Here is a 12,855-nt window from a genome sequence, read left to right as displayed (position 1 = left end):
CATCAGCACTTCCTGCTCTGCTTGACGCCAGCAGAGCACTGGTTGCTGGATCAGAACATGTAAGATACAACACATCTTCCTCCAGCAGCTCTCTCTCGTCAGCCACTGAAGATCGCAAGAGATTTATACCTCTCTCAAACTCCTCAGCGATCTCCACCTGAGACCATGATCTCAGTCTCCTCCCCGCCTCAACGAGAGCAGGACCCGAGCCGCTGGGTACAGGTGCATGCAAACAGCCCCCTCGAGGACTGAAAATGCGTGCTCCTTGCCATAAACAAATCAGGCACAAGTTGCGTGTATCATCAGGTGTCAAAAACCTTGGACACGGGTCCACACAGTCCCCGCTTAGGTTCACAAGCCGTAATGAATTGCTTTCCACATACTCAAACAAAACAGTCCCTGAAGACGAAGAAGAAGATGCCATATTCTCTAGGCGCCCTTTTTATACCTCACGCCACGGTTGCACTAGTCATAAAAAAAATCAACATTTTCAGCAAAAAGCTGAGAAAATCATGATTACAATGATGATCAAAACATAGATGGATTAGATTGAGTCCATCAACTCGTCTAATGCCTGCACAGTCCTAAAGCTCGTCTTGGGTAGACTTTTCATTTAGTAACATTTGGCAGTTTTGATTGGTAATCATTATTCATACATATGCATATGATTCAGAGTATGTGAGCGGAGTGGAGCGGCAACAATTTCCCCTCCACGCTCCAAGCATTATATAATCACTCCGCTCCAGCTCCGCTCCGGGTTCACCATTTACCGCTCCCGCTCCACTCCTCGCTCACTGATATCAGAAACACCGCTCCGTGTTCGCTCCCCAAGGAAATTCCGAATAAAGTATTTAAGTATGCTTTAAAATCTCACAAAATGTCTCCTCCTCATAATAGATACATAGGCATAGTAAATAAAATAAAAAACAACGTTAGGAGAATAGTTGCAATGTTGTTTATTGGATTTGGATAGTGTGCAAACTTTTCCTATGACATGCTGCTTATTACAGGTTATCAGCATTATAAATTAAATATCATTGCTGCTTTTTGCAGAGCACATTTTTTTTGGAAAGAAGAAAATAACTACGTTTTCATCAGTTATTTATCTACGGGTCGCTACATTTCTCACAGATTCATGCTCATTTAAAATCAAATACTGACAGAGAGCCGACTGTATGATTACATTTGTTTGAATGCAATGCATTAGTGAGAAAGCGATTGCGTTGGTGAATAAGTGTTACCTGTTTAAAATGTGCTTTCACCCCGCCCGATCCAGCGCCCCATCTCATGAAAGTGCGTAGGCTATCTATTTATTTCTCGTGGGCATAGCCTACGATACGCACTTAATGGCAAGAACGCACTTCACACCCATCCTGACCAAGGGGTTTAGTGTGCGTCATTTGCACGCACAAACAATTTTTTGGCATATAATAATAGGCACGAGAAATAAAATGTGTGCTATAGATTCGCACTTTCATGAGATCGTGGTGCCCGCTCATATTCAGTACAGGCTTGATAACTATAACCTCCCGCAGCCACTCATGTCCATCGGCGTCATCATAACCCTCACATTTTTTTCTGATTTGAGTGATCCATCTGTATCATGCTAGCGTAATGTGTTTAACACGTGAATCCTTACTAAAAATGCAGTTCTATAATGAGCCGTTGGCATGAATTGTCCTCGTGATAGAGCTGTAGTGGAGCGCGCTCGGAGCGAGTGAAAACCACGACGCTCCGACTTTTAAAAAATTCCATTCAAAATCATGCCGCTCCACTCCTCGCTCCGCTCCCACTCCACTCCGCTCACATACTCTGATATGATTACATTTCATTACGTTTGTTTTTGCATCTTATTCGAATGTGTTCTGATCAGGAGATTCAGTACTCTTTCGGACGATCCGTAATAGCACCCCCTGCCGTATAACAGTGAAAATACTAAAAGCTGGAAAATTCTGTCAATGGCGGGGCAGCGTTTTCTCACAAATTATGGAAATGTCCATCAATGGCGGTGAAAGACTTAAGTAAAGTGGGACGGTACTTCTGTGTGTCAACCATTTTTGTGAAATAAATTTCCTTTTTTTTAAGGAATAATGTATTATAACTAGAGTTGAGCCGGATACTCGGCTGAAACGAGTATCCGGTACGGATAAAGCACTTTTGTCGAGTACGAATATTATACGAGTAATACGAGTCAATATCTGTGCTCGGATAAAAAAAAAAAAGTTATGTTGAGATTAAGGCTGAGCGATATATCAATATAAAAATATATATATATTTTTAAATGTGATATGTAATTAAACCATATTGCATACCGATATAGGCTATTCAGGTTTGCGCTGTGATCCTTGCTCCAAGCAAGCTGCAAGAGTGCTGATCCAGAGCTCTCTGCACTGCTCCCCGCGCCCCAGCCACTCCTTTTCCACTTTGCGTGCTTGATTAAAGCATGTTATGTTATGAAATAAAGTCTTTCACCTCAGCAAAACGGACTTTCTGTCCTGTCACCCGTTATACTGTAACGTTAGTCGTAGCGCACACTCAATTGCACGCGCAAATGCGGCTGCGCGCGCTGGATCGCCTCTGTATAAAGTGCAAAAGAAACTATACGAGCATGCAACACCGTTACGTTGTAAATTACACGAAATAAAAGCAATGCAGTTATGATTTTCATTCTATTCACCAGAGCAGTTTCCATGTTTCATAAACAGTTCTTGTTAGTATTGTGTATTCACTATTCACCATAGTAACTGTCGTTTCTATATTAACCCCTTAATGCCCCTATTTTTCTTTGTGTTATTTTTTATATTTTTTTAAATGACTGTAATGGCTCATACCAACGTTGTATTAACAAAATAAATAAACCAATTAATAAATCACAATTACAATTCCAAGGGAATAATCTGCAATGAAGATTTTTGTCATAGCTAATCATGCAGCCCTAAGGTGAAGAAACCTGTTTATTATTTATTCATTTGGTTTGGCAAATGTTCAAGTTTCAATAAAACTATACTTGTGACATGTCATATTTGGCTTTGACTGAACATTTGCTCTCACTTTGCAGAAAAAATATCGGGATATATTTTGTATATCGAAATTCAGCCTAAATATATTGGGATATGACTTTTGGTCCATATCACCCAGCCGTAGTTGAGATGAATACTCTTGTTCATTACATTTTACTTCATAATTGCAGCCACATGTGTTGTATTCATTGTTGCAAAACTTGTTTTGTAGTTCGTTTGTTATCGTGATCAAAACCATTGATCTGAAGCTCAATGCTGATGCTGTCATGTAAATAGTTTTATTTCTTATCAGCAAAAAATAAAGCAATTTCAGATCAACCCATATCAATTGCATGCTTAAAATAACATACCGGTTAAAGCCCCGCCCATTTCAAGACTACCCGACCCACTTCCGGGTTTAGGCCCCGCCCAGTCCGAGTACAGATACAGATACAGATAATTCATATGGTTAACAGATACAGATACAGATACAGATAATGCTGTACTCGCTCATCCCTAATTATAACCCTGCTGAAAAATCCAGCTAAAACCAGCCAAGGCTGGTTGGCTGGTTTTGGCTGGTCTCCCAGCCTGGTTAGTTGGTTTATCAGGCTGGTTTTAGAGGGGTTTTGAACACTTTTTCAGCTGGTCAGGCTGGTCTTAGCTGGTCAAGTTGGTAGCCAGGCTGGGAGACCAGCTTAACCAGCTAAGTCAGGCTGGGAGACCAGCTTGACCAGCTAAGCCAGGCTGGGTGACCATCTAAAACCAGCTACTTCCAGCTTAAACCAGCTAAGACCAGCCAACCAGCCTAGGCTGGTTTTAGCTGGATTTTTCAGCAGGGAAATCTCATTGTAAAGTGATATAAAGAGAGCCACTGCTGTATATTACATTTTTAATGGAACAGTAGATTACCTTGGTAACCTTTGCATACAGAAAAAACTATGCATATTAAAAAAACACAGGTGGTAATGTTTGAACAAAGCCATACAAACAAGTCACTAAACATTACTTCTCACTGTTCAGTGTGAACATTTTATGTATAATTTCGTGCAAAATCCAGTTCTCTTGGTGTTAAGTGACTGAATAATATGGGCTGTCTTCCATTTCCCCCTGTGTGTGTGTTTCCTCATGATCTATTATATGCTATCATTGTTTGTCTTGTTCTGTCACTAACCACTGGGGTTTTTTCTTTCAGCTTTCTATTTTCAGCAAGCTTGATGCATAGTGTCCAAAGGAAGGTCACTAGGGCATCTTGATGCAGAGGAATAATACCCATAGGACACCACACAAGCACATAAGCTGCATCTGGAATAATTTTCCTGGAATACTAGAGCTGATCTAGTTAAATGATCATGTAAAAAAAAAATTACCAACTGTTAATATTTTAATGTTTAATATATGAGAATCTCTCACGGCATCTTGTCTGGGTTTTATCGGAAATTATTCCTTATCAAGATGAGCAGTGAAGAGACATGGGGGAGGGCTTCCGGAGACAACATCCTATCACTGATGACCTTGACTGAATATAAGAACCTAAATGCTTTATATATTGCGCCCTAAATTATCTTAACACTTATCATAATATAAAAGATTAGAAGTCAACTGGGTCCAATGTTGTTTTGGAACTTGATTTTGAAAATGACCTGATTTTACTGTGATGACACGTTTCTACAGAGCCCCTAAAGGGTCATGATGAAGAATATATATATATATATATATATATATATATATATATATATATATTCTTCATATATAGATAGATAGATAGATAGATAGATAGATACAGTATATATAAGATGCAAACAACTCAAAAGTTTGGCGAGCGAACGCAAATTTTCTCAGGGGAAAGCAAAACATTTACAAGAGTGTGCAAAACCATTGACTTATTATTTTTCCTCTCATCTCATATTATTTTTCACCACCATGTCTCCTTAGAGGCTCCGACGTTTCCACAGTTATCAACATTGCAAATCTAGTAAAGTTTTTCAGATTTTTATTTTTTTTTTAAATGTATAAACATTTGTAACGTTAAGGCCGTTTCACACTGAGCACAATTAAGTGACGTAATTGTAGGTTGCAATGACTCTCTTGAATTTAAACAATAGATCCCTATGGAGCTACAGTATTCACTCCAGACGCGATCAATCGCAGTGCATCGTATTTATCACCAGAGACGTTTAGCCAACTATGATGACTTCTGCTTCTGTGAACCCTGAAAGTGTGAAAAGGGTCCATTTCTTCTTGCACATTTTGTGTCATTTTCGAAGTGAAATGTCTGGTGAGTGGCACTAAAAGGTTAAAAGGATAGTTCACGCCAAAATGAAAAATCTGTCATTAATTACTCACCCTCATGCCGTTCCAAACCTGAAAGACCTCCGTTCATCTTCAGAACACAAATGAAGTTTTTTTATGATGAAATCCAAAAGCTTTCAGTCCCTCCATAGATAGAAATGCAACAACCACTTTCAAGGCCCAGAAAGGTAGTAAAGACATTGTTAAATGTGTATGCTCTGCTCTGAATCTCCTGCACAACGCTGAGTAACCCAAATATGGGCATTTCCTTTATATCAGTAACCAATCCTGAATGTCCAAAGGGTGATTTATAGCTAATGACGAAATCTCATTGGCTACTGCTGGTTTCTGCTAACGTGATTCGCTCAAACGCATCACTTGGCATATTCTGCCAGTGTTAATTCATTTGCTGCGTCCCAATTCGCCAACTTATACTACGCCCTAAAAGTATGTACTCTTTTTGTGGAGAAAAAGTACATACTTTTGAGTGTGTAGCAAAAGAGTAGGCAAGTTCTTGATCTTGAAAGTGGCTGTTGCGTTGCTTTATCACTAGAAAATATTGAAATGTTTCATTAAACACGAAAGTACTATCCAATCATTTGAGACATTTATCCTTGTAGAACCTTTTTTTTTGCATAAAGTGTTCTTTAAAATCGTGCTGTAACGTGAATAAGTAACGGCTGAAGGGGTTTCTCCGCTTCGCCTTGTGCCTTACAACGCCCTCCAGTCGTTACTTATTCACGATACAGCACAGCCTCTCGTACCTTATTGCTTACATAATGCCCTTTGAATCTGAATGTTTGTGAAAATGAATAAAAGTTGTTTGTTTTTTACTGCCACTAGTGTTCACTTCAAGCTGGAAACTGCACTGAATTGCAGTGATGTATAAGCACGTTTTTTTAAAGGGATACTTCACCTCTGGAAAGATGGATGTGTATTTAAAATGGGTCATTTATGTAGAAGAAATATTCAATTATTTTTTGATTTTTGAGCTTTCTAGACTGAGAAAAGCCAGAAAATGTATTTTTGGCTTATGTGGATGAAAGACAACAACTCCCAGAATGCATTTGCTTCGCTCCCCTAGGAGGCCACGCCTACCGGTAACAGAGCGCAGTAGTTAAACAACAAGTCTAGGCTACTAGTGAGTCTCGTGATGAGTCTGCCCGCGATTTCGAGATCACTCAAAATGTCCGGGATTCGGCTTTTGCGTTCTACAGTCGCCATTCATCATGTTTACTGTGGCAAGAAGGACGAGTGAGGGCCGCGGGAGAACGGCGCGAGGCCGGTGGTGTGATTACCGATGACCGACAGCTGTGAGACAGCAGGTCTCGTATCTCTCACAGAGGAGCGGGAATTTTCCTAAACGCACATCAACCGATCACTTGTTTAGCGTTCATGTAAACACTACATTCAGATTCAATCGGAATGAATTCAGTTAGATTGAAACAAAAGCTGTACATGTAAATAATGAATGGCGACTGCAAAAAGCAAAAGCTGAATTGGCCGGACATGTCCGGGAAAAAGAGGATGGTTACTCCATTACTCCACAGAACTTCTCCACTCGCTTTCTCCACAGAACAAGAGCCTTCGAGCTTAGTGTAACGGTTTGTGTAAGGGTTAATGCCCGACGAGGTGTCCATTGTCAGGTTTTAATGGACGACGGCGAGGCGTAAACCGGCCGACGCGCAGCGGAGGACGGTTGCCTCCGCCGAAGTCCATTAAAACCTGACAATGGACACCTCGGAGGGCATTAACCCGCTTATACCATGGTCACTTGCCAAATAAAACATTTTTAAAACATTAGTTTATATTTTAATTAGGCTAAATCTAGTTTTTACAAATAATAACTTGCCTTGCCTGACTGTTTATTTAGCAACCGGAGATATTTATAGTCCGCTTAGCTCGTATCCCTTCAGGTTCACAAATGCATTTTTTTTTTTCATGAAACACAAAGGTTGGCATAGTTTTTTTTATTACACATAAAACAATTAATCAAACAACAATAAACAATTAGCTCTGAGCTCCAGCGATTTGCGCTTAACGTTATAGAGGGCAATAAATTAATCAGATCAAAGAGAGGGTCATTGCCTCAGGCTCCTTAGGCTTGAAACGCTGTAACGTTCAGCCTTCTCCTGCCTTGGTTGTCTGGACAGCTGCGTAAAACTCCCGCAGGGTCTCATTCAGGGGTGCGTTTCCCGAAAGCATCGTTATCCAACTATGGTCGCAAGTTACGTCGTTACCAATAGAGTTCAATGGAGCAGCGCAGCAGCGGTGTAATTTTCTCCGTTTTATTTACATTTTTTCTTTCTTCAGCAGCATACAAGTCGTCAAAGTTGCCATAGTCTCCATAAATGTTAAAAGAAATAGCACGAAGTCGCTCATTGTTGTATTAGGCTATAATATGTAAGGGTTAATGCCCGACGAGGTGTCCATTGTCAGGTTTTAATGGACGACGGCGAGGCGTAAACCGGCCGACGCGCAGCGGAGGACGGTTGCCTCCGCCGAAGTCCATTAAAACCTGACAATGGACACCTCGGAGGGCATTAACCCGCTTATACCATGGTCACTTGCCAAATAAAACATTAGTTTATATTTTAATTAGGCTAAATCTAGTTTTTACAAATAATAACTTGACTGACTGTTTATCTAGCAACCGGAGATATTTATAGTCCGCTTAGCTCGTATCCCTTCAGGTTCACAAATGCATTTTTTTTTTCATGAAACACACAGGTAGGCATAGTTTTTTTTTATATTACACATAAAACAATTAATCAAACAACAATAAAAAAACAATTAGCTCTGAGCTCCAGCGATTTGCGCTTAACGTTATAGAGGGCAAAAATTAATCAGATCAAAGAGAGGGTCATTTGCCTCAGGCTCCTTAGGCTTGAAACGCTGTAACGTTCAGCCTTCTCCTGCCTTGGTTGTCTGGACAGCTGCGTAAAACTCCCGCAGGGTCTCATTCAGGGGTGCGTTTCCCGAAAGCATCGTTATCCAACTATGGTCGCAAGTTACGTCGTTACCAATAGAGTTCAATGGAGCAGCGCAGCAGCGGTGTAATTTTCTCCGTTTTATTTACATTTTTTCTTTCTTCAGCAGCATACAAGTCGTCAAAGTTGCCATAGTCTCCATAAATGTTAAAAGAAATAGCACGAAGTCGCTCATTGTTGTATTAGGCTATAATATGTAAGGGTTAATGCCCGACGAGGTGTCCATTGTCAGGTTTTAATGGACGACGGCGAGGCGTAAACCGGCCGACGCGCAGCGGAGGACGGTTGCCTCCGCCGAAGTCCATTAAAACCTGACAATGGACACCTCGGAGGGCATTAACCCGCTTATACCATGGTCACTTGCCAAATAAAACATTAGTTTATATTTTAATTAGGCTAAATCTAGTTTTTACAAATAATAACTTGACTGACTGTTTATCTAGCAACCGGAGATATTTATAGTCCGCTTAGCTCGTATCCCTTCAGGTTCACAAATGCATTTTTTTTTTCATGAAACACACAGGTAGGCATAGTTTTTTTTTATATTACACATAAAACAATTAATCAAACAACAATAAAAAAACAATTAGCTCTGAGCTCCAGCGATTTGCGCTTAACGTTATAGAGGGCAAAAATTAATCAGATCAAAGAGAGGGTCATTTGCCTCAGGCTCCTTAGGCTTGAAACGCTGTAACGTTCAGCCTTCTCCTGCCTTGGTTGTCTGGACAGCTGCGTAAAACTCCCGCAGGGTCTCATTCAGGGGTGCGTTTCCCGAAAGCATCGTGTTATCCAACTATGGTCGCAAGTTACGTCGTTACCAATAGAGTTCAATGGAGCAGCGCAGCAGCGGTGTAATTTCCTCCGTTTTATTTACATTTTTTCTTTCTTCAGCAGCATACCAGTCGTCAAAGTTGCCATATTCTCCATAAATGTTAAAAGAAATAGCACGAAGTCGCTCATTGTTGTATTAGGCTATAATATCTAACGTTAGATGATAGAGCATGTGACTGCCTGTTGCTATGGTTACTCACAGCCGTTGTAGGCAGCGCATTTATTTATTAATTTCGAATGGTAAACAGGCAGTTTCACCAGAACTACTTTACTAGGTGTCCTCTATCACTTTTTAACGGACACCCTGCAGCCAATCAGAATCGAGTATTCACCCAGACCATGGTATAAATATAGTTAAATTCCTGCTTAAATGGGGTAAGCGCCATCTGCTGGCGTCACTTGGTATTGCGCCACGGTGTTAAAAATCGCGAATTCTGGGTAATCCACAGCAGAATTTCTGGTAACTGCTGTGGTAAGTCGCATGTTAAACGCTGCAGAGACAAAAATAGCCTAAGTGCCTTAAATATCACTACACAATGTTTATTTCACTGTATTTTTGTCATGATGTAATTAAGAGATGTATGCTGTTTGTCTGATGTTGAGTGAGTCATTAGTTTAGAGTTTAATGTTATATGTAGCACATGTTGCATGGCTGCCGCTAATGATATTCCTCCATCTGATTTACTGTGTGTTGTGTAGGGCTGTGTTTTATTCTCTGTCTGCGATGTCATGCCACTCCTGATTCATTTTGGTTTCCCCTTGTGCAGGTAATACTGAATTTGATGTTTATTTTTGTTATGTGGAAAATGTACGTTATAACAGCAATATTCCTGTTGAAAACAATTTGCTGTTTTATAAACTGTTTCATATGGAAGAAATACTTAAGTCAGAGATTTTATTTATTTTATTTCACATTTTTCTGTGGAAAAGACAACGAATTGTGAAACATTTCATTCAAACATTCCACTATACGATCACACTGGAATCAGTTAATAAAAAAGAGCAGAATTTCTGGTAACTGCTGTGGGCTGTGTTTTGTTCTCTGTTTGCGATGTCATGCCACTCCTGATTCGTTTTGGTTTCCCCTTGTGCAGATGTTCCATATACACAACAAGAGTGATAAATAGAGGACCGTCACATTAGCTTCCAAAAAAAGATGGCCGACACTATGTGTTCATTCTGTGAGTGAGATCCACCATCTATGGGCGGGTTGAGAACATGCGGGACAGACCCAACTACTGACTGTAGTCTTTAGCATCTGGACAAAACATACTCAAATGACGCAAAATGACGATTTTTGCGTAGTCGGAGGATTTTTTTTTTTGACAAAAAATACATAAATTTCTCGTCTCAGGGGGATATGAGGGTGGAAAGCATGGTAATTCGAAAATACTACAGGTTTACTACTAATACAAAGCTTAATGCTAAATCCTGAAGTATCATTTTTGCAAAAAAAAAAATAAAAAAAAAAAATAGGTAGAGGCACATTTCCCAATGAGCTTAGGTTGCTTTTACCTCAGGCTATTCAGTCTAAGTGTGGACAACACGATCTTTAACATTCAAAACATTACAGAAACAAACCATTCATCATTATGTACAATTCAGTAGACTTCACAACAGAGGCACCATGAGGAGATAAAATGTTCCACGTGACCTGCATGTCACACTCCAAGAGACACCCAGATAAGAGCTCAGTGCTGGGAGATCAAAGACTTACAACATGAGTTAGGATGAGACCCTGAAGGAGCAAAGATAAAACACACAAAATGCCATGCAGAATATAGTTGACTTAAATAGGTGATCCTCTAACACACATCATTGCTGGACTAGATTCGTGTTTTTGGCTGAACAGAATCAAGATTGAGGCACTGGCCGTCCATCATCAGTGTCGTGCTGGACTGGGTGAGGTGGTTTCGGTCCCAGGAGCCCGAGCTGTTGCTGTGGACTGGGCTGTTACCAAAGGGACACGTGGCTGCTAAGGAGATGCACTCACAAACACTGAAACACGTCACAGCAAGACTCTCTCTAGGGGACAGACGCTCCGAAAAGTGCCACGGATGCTCTTGGATCCTCCTGGGAAGGTGCTATACTTGCAAGCTAGAAACTCATGATTGCGGCAATTTTTTGGATTTTACTGGAGGATTTTAACCACTAATGCAATAGAATGAAGAGCACATTAGTTGTGTAATTGATACTTTATTTGTAAATTATTATATATATATATATATATATATATGATAAAATATTATTTCAAATGAAAATTTAATTTAAAAAAATGTCATATTTTTTTTTCATTATCAGGATTTTTTTTTTTTTTTACTTTGTCTCCAAACAAAATATTGAAATTAAGAACAGAGGGGTGTCCAAACCTTATGTTTTTGAAATTAGGGATTTCATTGACCCAATTTCTACATAGTGGAAAAACAGGATCATTCCGACATCCTCTTTGATTGAGGACTAAATTTTGGATTTCATAATTGGATGTGATCTGATCTTTATTAAAACTCCATGCAAGCCCTTCAAAAAAGAGGCTTATTGGCAATCATTTGTGCTTGAGAAACTTCTTCTTGAAACTTTCCATGATCTTTCCTCACAGTCGCTCCTGTCCTCATTTTTCCCCTTTCCGGTTTTGTATCTGCAGTGCTGATGTCCCACAGGGGCCGAACACAAAACCCTTGACGGCAGCCATACACCTGTCGTCGTATATAGATACACACTCTCCTTCCTTTACCCCAGAACAGTGTGTGTGTATGTGTGACAACAGTGCCCTCTACAGAAATGCACACACACACACATACTTTTGGACCAGGTGAACAGGAAGTATCCAGGGCTTTTAGGTGACATACAATCCTTAAAAACCATGATGATTGAAATTATTTATATAGGGGAGGTTGCCAGACACGTTTTACTCCAGTGAATATTTCTGAAGGTAGACACAGGGTTAATTAAGTAAAAAATCTATTGAACGTTTCAACCATTAGGCCTATTTTCGGAAAAATCAATCGGTGACAAAAACCGCCTGTTGTTTAAACAATGCATTATTAAATATTGAAAATGTTAAAGGGAAAGGTCACTTTGAAATGCATTTTTGGTATGTTTTATTTTACCTCAAGGGCATCCAAGATGTAGGTGTCTTTGTTTCCACAGTATTTTCAATTTTGATATTTTTAGGTCAAACCGTTCTTGTCTGTCAGTCATATAATGGAGGTCTATGGTCACCACCTCAAAGAGCATGCACAGAGAAGTCCAAATTAAACATGATTTAATGACTCGTAAATGTAAGTACACACTGATGGCCTAAGACACGAAACGAGCGGTTTGTGTGAGAAAACGAACAGTATTTATATTGTTTTACCTCTTGTTACCACAGCCACGTCCAAGTGATCTGAAGTCTGTGGCTGTGGTTTCAAGAGGTAAAAACGATAGAAATACTGTTCGTTTTCTCACACAAAGCGCTCATTTCGTGTCTCAGGCCATAAATGTGTACTTACATTTACGAGTCATTAAATCATGTTTAATTTGGATTTTCTGTGCATGCTCTTTGAGGTGGTGACCATAGACCTCCATTATATGACTGACAGACAAGAACGGTTTGACCTAAAAATATCAAAATTGAAAATACTGTGGAAACAAAGACACCTACATCTTGGATGCCCCGAGGTAAGCTAAAACATACCAAAAATTAATTTCAAAGTGAACTATCCCTTTAAATAATGTTCTAGGTTCGATTCACAAACAGGATA

Source organism: Pimephales promelas, chromosome 19, assembly GCF_988280905.1.
Source record: "Pimephales promelas chromosome 19, fPimPro1.hap1.1, whole genome shotgun sequence".
Taxonomy (NCBI): domain Eukaryota; kingdom Metazoa; phylum Chordata; class Actinopteri; order Cypriniformes; family Leuciscidae; genus Pimephales; species Pimephales promelas.
The sequence above is the reverse complement of the archived record's forward strand: the minus strand, read 5'-3'. Positions refer to the sequence as shown.